We start from the raw sequence: 12,179 nt of genomic DNA on the forward strand, positions 1-12,179 counted from the left end.
TTTATTATTAGTGCGTAGACTAAGAATAATTCTGTGGAGTAGCGAAAAAGTAGGACAAAATATAATTGCCGCGTAAAACTTCGACGCGCGTGCGAACCGAACCGAGCGGGCGGGCGGCGGCGGCGGCGTGCGCGGGGACTTCTCCTTTCCCTCCCTTGAAAAGATTTCAAAGACTCCAAAAGGAGTGGCATTTAAATGATGGGAAAGTAGTCCCTAAGAAACCAATGTGGGACAAGTAGCAAGGCAAAAACTCCAAAACTCCAACATCCTTGAATGTATTCTCCAACAGATTGTTCACTAGGGAAAACTTTCTCAACAATAATTTTACCACTCTTCTGGACTTCATGTGTGTAGAAGGACTTAAGTGCAATATGTTTTATAAGGTTCCCCTTAACAAACCTATTACTTGCTTGTACAACACAATCTTATTTGTCCTCATATGGGACATTGGGAGGGTAAAACATAACATAACCAGTTTGGGACTTGGCATCATAGGGATCAAATAAAAGAGCCAATACCCAAGTAGCCCATCAAAACCACATATTGGTTTCTCACATAAACGTCAAAATCTTTGTACCTCGAAAATGCTAGAGGATATGTTAAACATAATTCCAATATTTCATTGTAGAGGGAGCATAAACGTTGCTAGCAATTTCATCGCAAATTCAATATCAGGCCTGATGTGACTATAGAACTTCTAGTTCTATAATAGTGCTACAATAACAATGAAGTAATGGACTTCCAGTCCCTAAATATCCTCATCATCATCTTCGAGTCTAAATGATCCTTTATCTACTTCAAGAGATTATTGGACAATTGTTTGTGTGATAAGTAAATAATACCTATCCATATAAAACATCTTCAAGACATTTTTCAAGTTGTCTAACTGGTGTATAAAACTTTTCAAGGAGAAACTCGATCTTCGGGTTGAGACAATACTTGGATTTCCAAGTCTTTTATTTCAAAACTCTATCTTTCTGCATGAGCTGATATCACCAAGTTCTCTATGTGTTCAATGATATTTAAACCATCAATATTGACTGAGATGATAAATAAATAACTCCATTAGCAATTCGTTAACGAACACATAATAGTACATATTATTTGCATATTCCTTCTTCGGGAGGAAAATACTCAGTCAATAATATTCAAGTCATACAAAGACTTTAGTAGTTTAATGATACACGTTGCAATTTTCACTTTTCTCATTTCGAAAGTGTTGAATCCATCGGGGATTTACAAATAAATATTAGCATCTAATGACCCATAAGTTTGTGGTCATGACGTTCATCAACTGCATATCTAAATTTTTAATTCACTGTCAATGATGTTAATTAACGGAACGTAATGCCATATGTTGTGGGAGAGAATATTTGATCAAAATCAATTTAGGGTCTCTGCATAAACTCGTAAGCTACCAGTCTCACTTTATATCATACTACCATATTGTTTGTATTTCTCTATTGTGCAAACGCCCATTTGTAACCTTCATGGTTAACATTAAACGGTGTACATGTTATAAAGAGAATACAGTTTTAGCGAGCTGAGCTGTATATGCCTCAATTGCTCATTTATACATTAAAAAAAAAAAAAATTTAGGGCACTACTGGTGCCTATCTCTAGATCCAGAATATATCATATAACAAGAGCAATTTGTAAAGGCAATTTTGTTGTCGACAACTATAACATTTTTCACAAATTTCTCTTGTATATATAAAATTCATGGCAATTTCTAATTCAACCAAACTCTAGCCATTTCCCAATGATATTTTTATTTGGTCGTTCCGCATCCCTAGTATTATGATTTTGGGTGCACCAATAATTTTACTGGGATTTTTTGCCTTCTAAACGAATGACTTCAGGACATACTTCTTTAAGTGATTTCAAGAGTGATGAAATTTTCTACTAGATTTAGCTTTCCGCGGATTCTTGTCTTTTACACCAAATGTCTCCACACTTCTGGCATCAAGGAGCATAGGTAAATACATATGGTCCAAGTTGGGAAAGATATATGGGACCTAGTCACTATTTTTATCAGTATATATATTGGCAGATTAATTATCTTCTGAACTTCCAATTCAGTTTACTTCTTATGAACTTCTAGTTCAGTCTACCTAGTACGTGGATTTAAATATTGAAGATCAATCATCAATAGAATTTCTCGGCATTCTATTAAATTTGAGATCTTATCTCCCCCTAATGCCGTGGAATGATCTTAACAAAGTGTGTAGTCAGCGTACCTATTTTTATATTGATCCCTTATCATGGGCTCTGACAAACACATTTTTGTTTACAATTCTCATTTTAGATAGCGTCGTCAAAAGATTCGATGATGCATGGTCGTGTATGGAAAGAGATAAAAAGAGTTAAAATGGGGAGTGAGAACCACCCCGAGTGTGGTACTCAAGGATGGCAAGTTGGAGTAAAAAGAGTGCAAGACAATCACGTATCACAGTGCATTAACGAGAGATACACTAGGCGCAAGAAGTGTAGGTTGTAATTGGGTTCAAGAGAGTGTAAGGGCAAGGCATAGCAAAGGAAGTAAGAAAAGAAATAAAAGAAACTATAAAAATAAAAAACGTAGCGGAGTGGAATTCTCATTCCTTTGTGCGTGTGAGGTGAATCTGGGCTAGTGTTGATCTAATCAAGTGAGATGACTTCCAATGCCGTTCACCGCTCGGTTACTAGGTCTTTCATAGGTGTCGAACCACCGTTCCGTGACCACGTTCCTTATGAGCATTTCGATAAACACTTTGTCTACATCTCATTCCAGACCTTATCCTCTCGGATATGAGGGCGGGAAATGCAATCAGACAAGTCTATGACTAAGCCACAATCTCTTGTCGACTTAATCCTACTCAAACCTCAAGTATATGTTGTACACCATACACAAGAGTCTATACAAAGTCTCTTTACAACAAGACATCAACACATAGCAAAACAAATAGATCAATACATATTTTAACACAAGGAAATGAGATTCAATCCACTACTAGAATTTAGCCAAACATTACAAAGACCAAGATCAAGCAATAGCAAAATGGGTAAAACAAGATATTATTAAATGAAGAACAAAAGTAAATCTTTACCCAAATCCAAGCTAGATCCCTTCAAATGGTGGTGAGAAATGAGAGATCCAAGCTATAGAAACTCTAGATCTTCAATCTTCCTTCCAAAGTATATAGATTTGAGGCTAAAATCTTGGAAAGAGAAAATGTAACCTAGCCTAAATCTAAAGCTACCTAAAAACTTCTCTCTAGAATTGTTGAACTAGAATTCAACTTTTTCACAAATGCTGAATTTTTCCTTTAAATATTCGCACTCCTATTCACGCACGGCCTCACGCCGTGAATAGGCTATAATCTTCTGCCTTTGAGCTTTGCTTGGCCGTTCTTATTTCCCGTTCACGGGACCTTCACGCCGTGAGGAGGGGCGTGAATGGGAAATAATTCCCATTCCGTCCCTCTTCTCGTGCGTAGTCCTAGTGTGTTCGGTCCTTGTTCGCGTGCTTTCCTCGGCCTTGACCTTTTTGCCCTTTTTGCCACGTTTTCTGTCCAAAAATACCTGAAAACAAATAAAATGTAACCAGAAAGGTATTTTCGTTCTAAGCTGTACTTTTAAGACATTTTACCCTAAAAACACGACTTCTCAGCCAAAACTAGTGCACAACTCCTTAGAAAAACTACTGGAAACATAGTATATTTTGAGGCTTATCAGGCTCTAAAGATTTAAATAACCGACGGAGGTTTATAATTAACGTATACATGCCCACAAAGGTAAGCTATGGTGGTGATATACGAAAAAGATTGCACACTGTGAATAAAACGCATATGGGAAATGTTTACTTTTATACCATGTACTAGGTGTTAGGGAGAATAATTATGATATGTAGTAGGTCAGATTTTGATAACAACAATAACATATAAAACTGATGTCCCCAACAAGAAAATACATAGCTTAATAATTTTCTCTTACAAAATATGTTTTACCCTCTTTGTAATTCTGCTATACGGCCAAAAATTAAAAAGAAAAATATTTTATGAAAAATAACTCATTTTCAGAAATTATTTTCCTATTTTCCAAACGAACTTTTAAATCTATACAATTAATTTGTTAAATTGCATAATAATTATTAGATAATCTTTTATATCTATATAATTAATTTGTTAAATTGCATAATAATTATTAGATAATGGCCTTGTTTGATTATTGACAAATTTGCTACAATTTTAACAAATTCGCCATTTTAACATTTTGTCTTTAATCAAAATACCAAAAATATTATTCAATAACACAACAATTTTACTCCAAACTGCTAAAAACAAAACAACACATATACATTTTGGGTTAATCTTTCCCAAACCCCCCTAATAATAAATAATAAGTAAAAAAAAAAAACTAAAATAAAAAAGTCATTAAGCTAAGACCTCGTAAATAAGAGTTTTTTGGCGTTTTAATACTTGCCCACATTGATGGGCAACCAATTATGTATGTAAGATGAGCACTGTGTAACAACCCAAAATTTCATTTTATAAATCCAATTTCAAGAAATTCCAAAATAGCCATTTTCACTCCATTAAAATTTTTTGCGATTAATTGGTGTTTGAATAAATTATTTTCGTCACATTTTAAATTAATTCGACACCAAAATTATTTCTATTTCGAAAATTCCTAAATTTTCGGGTACTTCGCGTACCAAGATTTTAATCAAGAAATTCATCTAAGTGAGACTGTGAGAATTCAAAAAAAGATTTTAAACAAGGGTTTATCTAAATAGCTTTTTGAGAAAATTCATTTTCAACCCCAAAGTATTTTGAAATAGCAATTCTAGCCCTTGGTTCATGGAGTATGGTGGACTACTAGACATCCAAAGCCTTTCTTGATTCATCTCTTAGCCAAAGAAATTACTCTTTTGCCCTCAACCAATCATTGACAATTATCCTAGGGTTTTGGACCCTACAAAATATCTCTTTAGCTACATTGTCTTCTCCTGATCTCTTCTTTGCCTTCCCAAATTTTTGTCTGCCAAAATAGAAGGGAGAAAACATCATAGTAAGCTCATCATCTTCTTCTTCCATCCTAGCCTTCATTTCTCTTCTAGTTCCTTTTAATCTTTGAGGTTCTAGGCTAAGGTTGTATGGTGTTTGTGAAGTATAGGTGGTGAAGGAGGCTCAAGCTAGATAGAGAGGAAGAAGAGATCCAAGCTAGAAGAAAGTCTACAAGAGGTATAACCCCATGGATTCATCTTTAAAATTTGGCTCTGTGAAGCCTTAGCATTGAGTAGAAATGAGTAGAAATTATGAGTTTTTGATGTGTTTATGCTTGGAAGTGATTTAGTATTTATTTGTGAGTTGTTGAGATTGTTTTGGACTTGTTTGGATTTGATTTTGCAGATGAAAAACCTTCTGGTGCACAACACAGTGTGCACCAGATCAGAGTCACGGCCCTAGCCACGGCCCATCAGGAGGTTCGCCGACTAGAGCCGTGCATGCACGGGACTAGGGCACGGCCCTAGGAGAGGGCCGCTGCCTAGCCCCGGTGAAGTGACGGGATACAAGGTGCGGACCATGAGGAGTCCCGCCCCAGGTCCCTGACTTTGATTTTGAGAAGAATCTGCAGTGGCCGGGCCCTTGTGGCTCAGCTACGTGTCATTTCGGGCCGAGTGTTACGGGCCCTTGTGCCTCGGCTCTTCGGGACCGTCTTGACGCACGTTTTGGCTTTGATTTGGTTGAATTTGGATCTAAAATGAGTATGTTATGAAGGAAGTTGTGACGAAATACTACACAGAGTATATATTTTGCTATGCACTGTATATGAGGAATTGTTATCTTTGTGATCTGTTTGATGATTTTACTAAGTATAGAAGCATGATCATTTGAGAATGTGATTCACTTTTGTAGCATGATTAAATTGTATTATTTGATCCAAGAGAATAGAAGTTTATTTGTTGAAGTGAAATGTATAGAAGTTGCCTATTTGCAAATCGAGAATGACATTATATGTTGTATACTTCATGATATTTTATACATGATTTAGAAGCATGTTATAGAGCATTTTGGAATTTTCACATATTTCATATTTCAAAAAAATGCATAAGGGGCCAACGTGAGCCCGAGTATTATTTTCAAAGAACATGAGCATGTGTATAACATTCTTTGATGCATTTGAGAAGTAGTAAAGTTGTTGCATGCATAAGAGTGATGCATGATATATATATATATATATATATATATATGTGTATGTATGTATTATCTATATCGGTGAGGTTTTGGAGGACCCGTTTGGACTATGTCCTCTCGGATGATTGTTATGGACATTGCGGTCCCAATACATGTAACGCAGCGTACTCCTATGTTACGAGGTTGGAAACTACCCGCCAGGCTTGGAATCCTAGTAGGGGGTGTGCACACTGAAAGTTTGATACTTGATTCCACAGCGCGTGAACCACGAGATTGGTTCGGTAGACGGTAGGAGATATTGGGTCGGACTTACGTCGTTCCCGATGGGGAAATTCACGCTACGGTGAAACCCTGATCTGTCTGCGAGCGAAAAGAGAAAGAAATCGAGTTAATAGAGACTCAAGATAAAGAAAGCGAGTCAAGAGAGACTCAAGAGAAAGAAAGCGAGTCAAGAGAGACTCAATAGACCTCCACAGAAAGTACTCTATTTTTACAACGAACATGAGTATATATATTATATTATTGCACTAGATTGCATAAGTGTATGATTATATTGTTGCACGAGATTGCATATGAGTATGTGTTTATTATTGCACTAGATTGCATAAGAGTATGATTATATTGTTGCACGAGATTGCATATGGGTATGAGTTTATTATTGCACTAGATTGCATAAGAGTATGATTATATTGTTGTACAAGATTGCATATGAGTATGAGTATATCGTTGCACGAGATTGCATATGAGCATGAGTATATTGTTGCACAAAATTGCATTCGAATAAAATCGCATGAGATTACATAATGTGAATGTTGATTTATAATCGTTTGTGGTATTAAAAGTCTTGTTTATCGAATTATGAGTTGAGATTATGAAAGCATGAGTATACCCGTTATATGGTTTATTAGCATGATCCTATCGGTACGTATGGATTGTTTGATAAGTTATTTGAGAAAATATAATGTTGTGAACCTAAGTAAATAGTCTTATGAGCATGCTAGTTGATATTATAGGGTGCAAGCATCTAGAAAGTGCATGATAGATCTAAAGATGTATATGAGATGAGTTTGTTGTATACCTGTGAAATCAAATGTTTTCAAAGTATACTCTATAGTATTTTACAGGGTTGAGTGTGGTTATACTTAGCTTCGTGCTAACGGGTGTTTTCCTATTTGTCTATGTGTTGCTTGCAAAACCCCTTTCAGGTGGGCCTAGCAGTGAGAAGTGATCGAGTTAGACTAGTCTTTAGATTGAGATGTCTAAACTCTTATGTTTTGTTGATGATATTATTATTCGGATTCTAGACTTGTGATGATTTGTAGACGTTTGATGATGTAGACTTTGGGGTGACTTTTTCCCCCTTATGATTTTCAGTATTTATTATGGATGTTAGATATTTATTTTATTTCTAGTTCTACCCCTTAGCCTGTGCAATCACCACGGAGTGGTGGTTGTGGCGATGACATTCCCACTAGATATCTTTTAGTTGTTAATTCCGATGTTTAGCTTATGATAATTGTGGTTTAGATTTGTGATTAAGAGTTAGAAAAGTGGGATGTTACACATTGCTTCTCTTATATATAGGATCTCAAGAGCACTTCTTTCCTAACATTGTCGATGTGGTATCAAAATGATCCCACATCATTTACAAAGAGGAGCCATTTGTCTGTTTCTTCTTCTTATTTTGTTTTTTTTTTTTTTAATTTTAATTTAATTCTGTATGTAGTGTTGTTTGGATTATTATTATTATTATTATTATTATTATTATTATTATTATTATTATTATTATTATTGTTGTTGTTGTTGTTGTTGTTGTTGTTGTTATTGTTATTATTATTATTATTATTATTATTATTTTATTATTACATTATTACATATGGTTTTTATTATACTTAAACAAATATATATATATATATATATATATATATATATATATATATATATATAGAGGCGGGTTCAGGTGCGGCAGTGTCTTACGGTGCGGTTATTTCTTACGGTGCGGCAACACCAATAGTTCACCAAATATGCACCATCAACGTTAGGAAATACACCACACAAAACAGAGTAAACAGAGCCCTGCATCACCAAACACACACCATTAGGTGTGAGTAAAAACACAATACACTGTTCGGAAATACACCATTGGGGGTGGTGAGTTATATGGTGTGTTTTTTTTGAGTCTGGGGTGTATTTTGTGATGTTTTATTACATTTCATTGGGGTGTGTTTTTATTACACTGTTGGTGCATATTGTTAACATTGTTGGTGTATTCTGGAATTTGACCGCACCGCCGCACCGTAAGACCCCGCCGCATATGAGCGCTCTTATATATATATATATATATATATATATATATATATATATATATATATATATATATATATATATATATATATATATATATATATATATATATATATAAAGGTTGCAAAACACGATAGGCGCCGATTTTTTATTTATTTTTTATTTTTTATTTTTTAAAATGTAAAAAAAATTAAAAATAAAAAATTATCAAAATTCACTAATATCTTATCGTTTTTTCTTACAAACTATTTATTTAAGTGGTTATAAAATTGTTTAAAATATTATTGAAACCATATAAATACATAAAAAAAAAAACTAAAATTAAGAACAAAAGAAGCATTTTTTTTGGAGAAATTGGTGGGGTAAACCGCCTTTGGCTGCTTGCAGTGAGTAGATCTCGAAAAAATACAGGATTTGAAAAAAAAAATTGTCCAAAACGGACAATCGAGTCAAAAGCTATGCCGTGCAAAGTTTTTAACCTAAACCCTAGAAAGAAATATTTTTTTAGGAATTGGGTGGGAAGTTAAAATTCATGATTTTGTTTTTATATATAGTATAGATTAGAATAGGAATTGCATTACATTATTTTTTTAAAATATTAGAATATGAATTTTAACCTAGAATTGTACTACGAATAGGAAAGCAGAAAACAATATATTTTATTAGAAAGAGATATTTTTTAAGAATTTGGCCGGAAATTAAAGTTCAGGATTTTGTTTTTATATATAGTATAGAGTATAGATTAGAATAAGAATTGTATTACACTATTTTATAATATTAGAATATGAATTTTAACCTAGAATTATACTACGAATAGGAAAGCAGAAAACAATTTATTTTATTAGAAAGAGAGATTTTTTAAAAATTTGGCGGGAAGTTAAAGTTCAAGGTTTTGTTTTTATATATAGTATAGATAGATTAGAATACAAATTGAATTACACTATTTTATAATATTGAAATAGGAATTTTAACCTAGAATTATACTACGAATAGGAAAGCATAAAACAATTTATTTTATTAGAAAGAGATATTTTTTAAAAATTTGGCGGGAAGTTAAAGTTCAGGATTTTGTTTTTATATATAGTATAGATTAGAATACGAATTGAATTACACTATTTTATAATATTTGAATAGGAATTTTAACCTAGAATTATAGTACGAATAGGAAAGTAGAAAATGTAAGTGTATAAATGATACACGTAAAAAACCCTTAATATAAATTGACTAATTTAATTATTAAAGGGTTAGAATTATTTAATGTGAAATACTTTATGTTATACTCTTTGGACCATTTTCCATCAACTAATAATTAATTTGAATGGCTACAATTAATTGGTGAAATTAAGATTGAAAAGGAAGGAAGTCAGCAGTACACATAATGAGGCCTCCAAATCAAATGTGTGGTTGTGGTTCATTGAAGATTATATGATACTGATTATGTGGATGGGATGCTAATTATGTGGATCAAAGTGGGATTAATATTTTACTATAAAAGGAAGCCATCCCAATGAGGAAAGTTGCTGATTTGGAACTACTATTCTCAGTGAAAGCATTCTCTATAAAGTTATTAAATTAATCAGCTAAATTATATTATTATTATTGTAGTTCAATTCTGGTCTGCACAGTCAGTACCTGGTACAGCTGAAGCTTCAGCTGAAGATCGTCACGACATGCACGTACAATCCTGAGTAGATGTTAGGAAGGTGTTGTAGTGATAAAGGCTGAGGGTCATTTGTACTTACCTCTTGTAATACTCCTTGGTGAACAACTATAGTGGATTGGGCAGACGTGAGTTGCCCCGCAGACGTAGGAGAAGCGCTCTGAATTGCGTGATCAATCTCTGAGTACTTGTTTTATTTTTATGCATTTATATTTTGTTATTTATGTTCATTAAATGACCTAATTAATTAATAATGTAATATCTCTTATAAAACAAGTAGAACATTAAAGGTATAATTGAATTCAAGATTCACGGTGCAATTTCAATTGGTATCAGAGCTTGTAGACTTAATTTATTAGTCTATCGATCTGGCTATTCCGTGCTTCTTGAACTCAAGCTTTCAGCGGATTTTATTATTATTATTGTTATACTATTTTGTTCAATCTCACTCTTTATTGAGTGTTTCAGAATGGACCGTGTGAAGGTTCTTCCTCAGTTGACAGGCGACAACTATGCCTATTGGAAAGCTCGCACACGTACACATCTTAAGGCCCAAGGAGACGCTATTTGGCGGTCCGTGGTGATAGGTTGGACTCATCCGACTAAAGCCAGTACCAGTGATGATGGAACGCGAGTAACTAAACCTGAAACCGAATGGTCCCAAACTGAAATAACTAATGCTGGATATAACGATAAGGCCTTAGATACGATTTACTCTCTTATGCATGAAAGTCAGTTTTCAATAGTTGCAGGTATTGCTTCAGCTAAAGGTGCTTGGGAAGCTCTTGAGTCGACCTACGAAGGAACTACGTCGGTGAAACAATCAAAGCTGCAGCTAGTCCAGTCCGACTTTGAAGAGCTTCGGATGAATGAGGATGTGACTATCATCAACTTTCACACACGTGTACAAGAACTGGCGAATCGTGCAATGGTCCTTGGTGAACCGTTCTCGCAAGCAAAGCTCGTTAAGAAAATACTGAGATCCTTACCCCCGAGGTTCAGAATGAAAGTCACGGCTATTCAGGAACACGACGGTTGGGAGAACAAAACTGTTACTCAATTAATGGGAAATCTTAGAACCTATGAAATGGAAATTTTAACTGATGACACGAGAACGAAAAAACAAAAAAATGTAGATTTTGCCGCTAAAGAAAATAATGTTGTATCTGATTCAGACGAAACAGGTGATGATACAGTTGTCTTTTTGACTAAACAGTTTTCTAAAATTTTGAAACAGGTATCCAAAAATTCACGCAACAAAAATCCACAAAGAGGAGCAACATCGTCCAAAGCTGGTCCCAGGACAGGTTCGTCAAACTTCAAACAGTCTGTCTCACGCCCAGGACAGTCCAAAGAAAAACCTAACAATAAAGGAATCAAGTGTTATGAATGTGAAGGCTTTGGACATGTACAAGCAGAGTGTGCCACCTACCTTAGACGCAAAAGGTCTATGTCAGCCATTACCTGGAGTGACGACGAGCCTGAAGTTGAAACGACTGGATCTGATGTCGAAGAAATCTCGGGTAACTTTGTCGCGTTTACTGCACGTGTCACTGGCTATTCTGAATCTGTTGAAGGAGCTGACTCAGAGGGTGGTGAATATGTCTCCGCGGAAGATTTAGAACTAAATGCCTTGTCTTTTGAAGTTGAGTTTAATAAGTTGTATCCCAAATGGGAAGCCCTACGAAAAGAAAATCATAAACTAGCTAGTGAGATAGAGATTGTAACAAATGCTAGCAAAGTATATCAAACTCAAATAGCTGGTAGGAATGTACTACTTAAAGAGGCAGTTGACCGAGAAGAAAAACTACAAAACGAAGTACAGACTGGGAATGTACTGCTTAAAGAGGCGGCCGACCGAGAAGATAAACTACAACAAGAAGTACAGACCTTGAAGCTGGAGCTAAGCACCTACAAACGTCAAATCCAAATGATGGACACCACTTCAACACTTGACGAAATCCTTGATTCTGGACGAAAAACTTCTACAAAATTCGGTTTGGGTTTCACCGGAAGCAACTCAAAAGATAAAACAG

The sequence above is a fragment of the Ipomoea nil genome, unplaced genomic scaffold (genome assembly GCF_001879475.1).
Source record: "Ipomoea nil cultivar Tokyo-kokei standard unplaced genomic scaffold, Asagao_1.1 scaffold0761, whole genome shotgun sequence".
NCBI lineage: Eukaryota > Viridiplantae > Streptophyta > Magnoliopsida > Solanales > Convolvulaceae > Ipomoea > Ipomoea nil.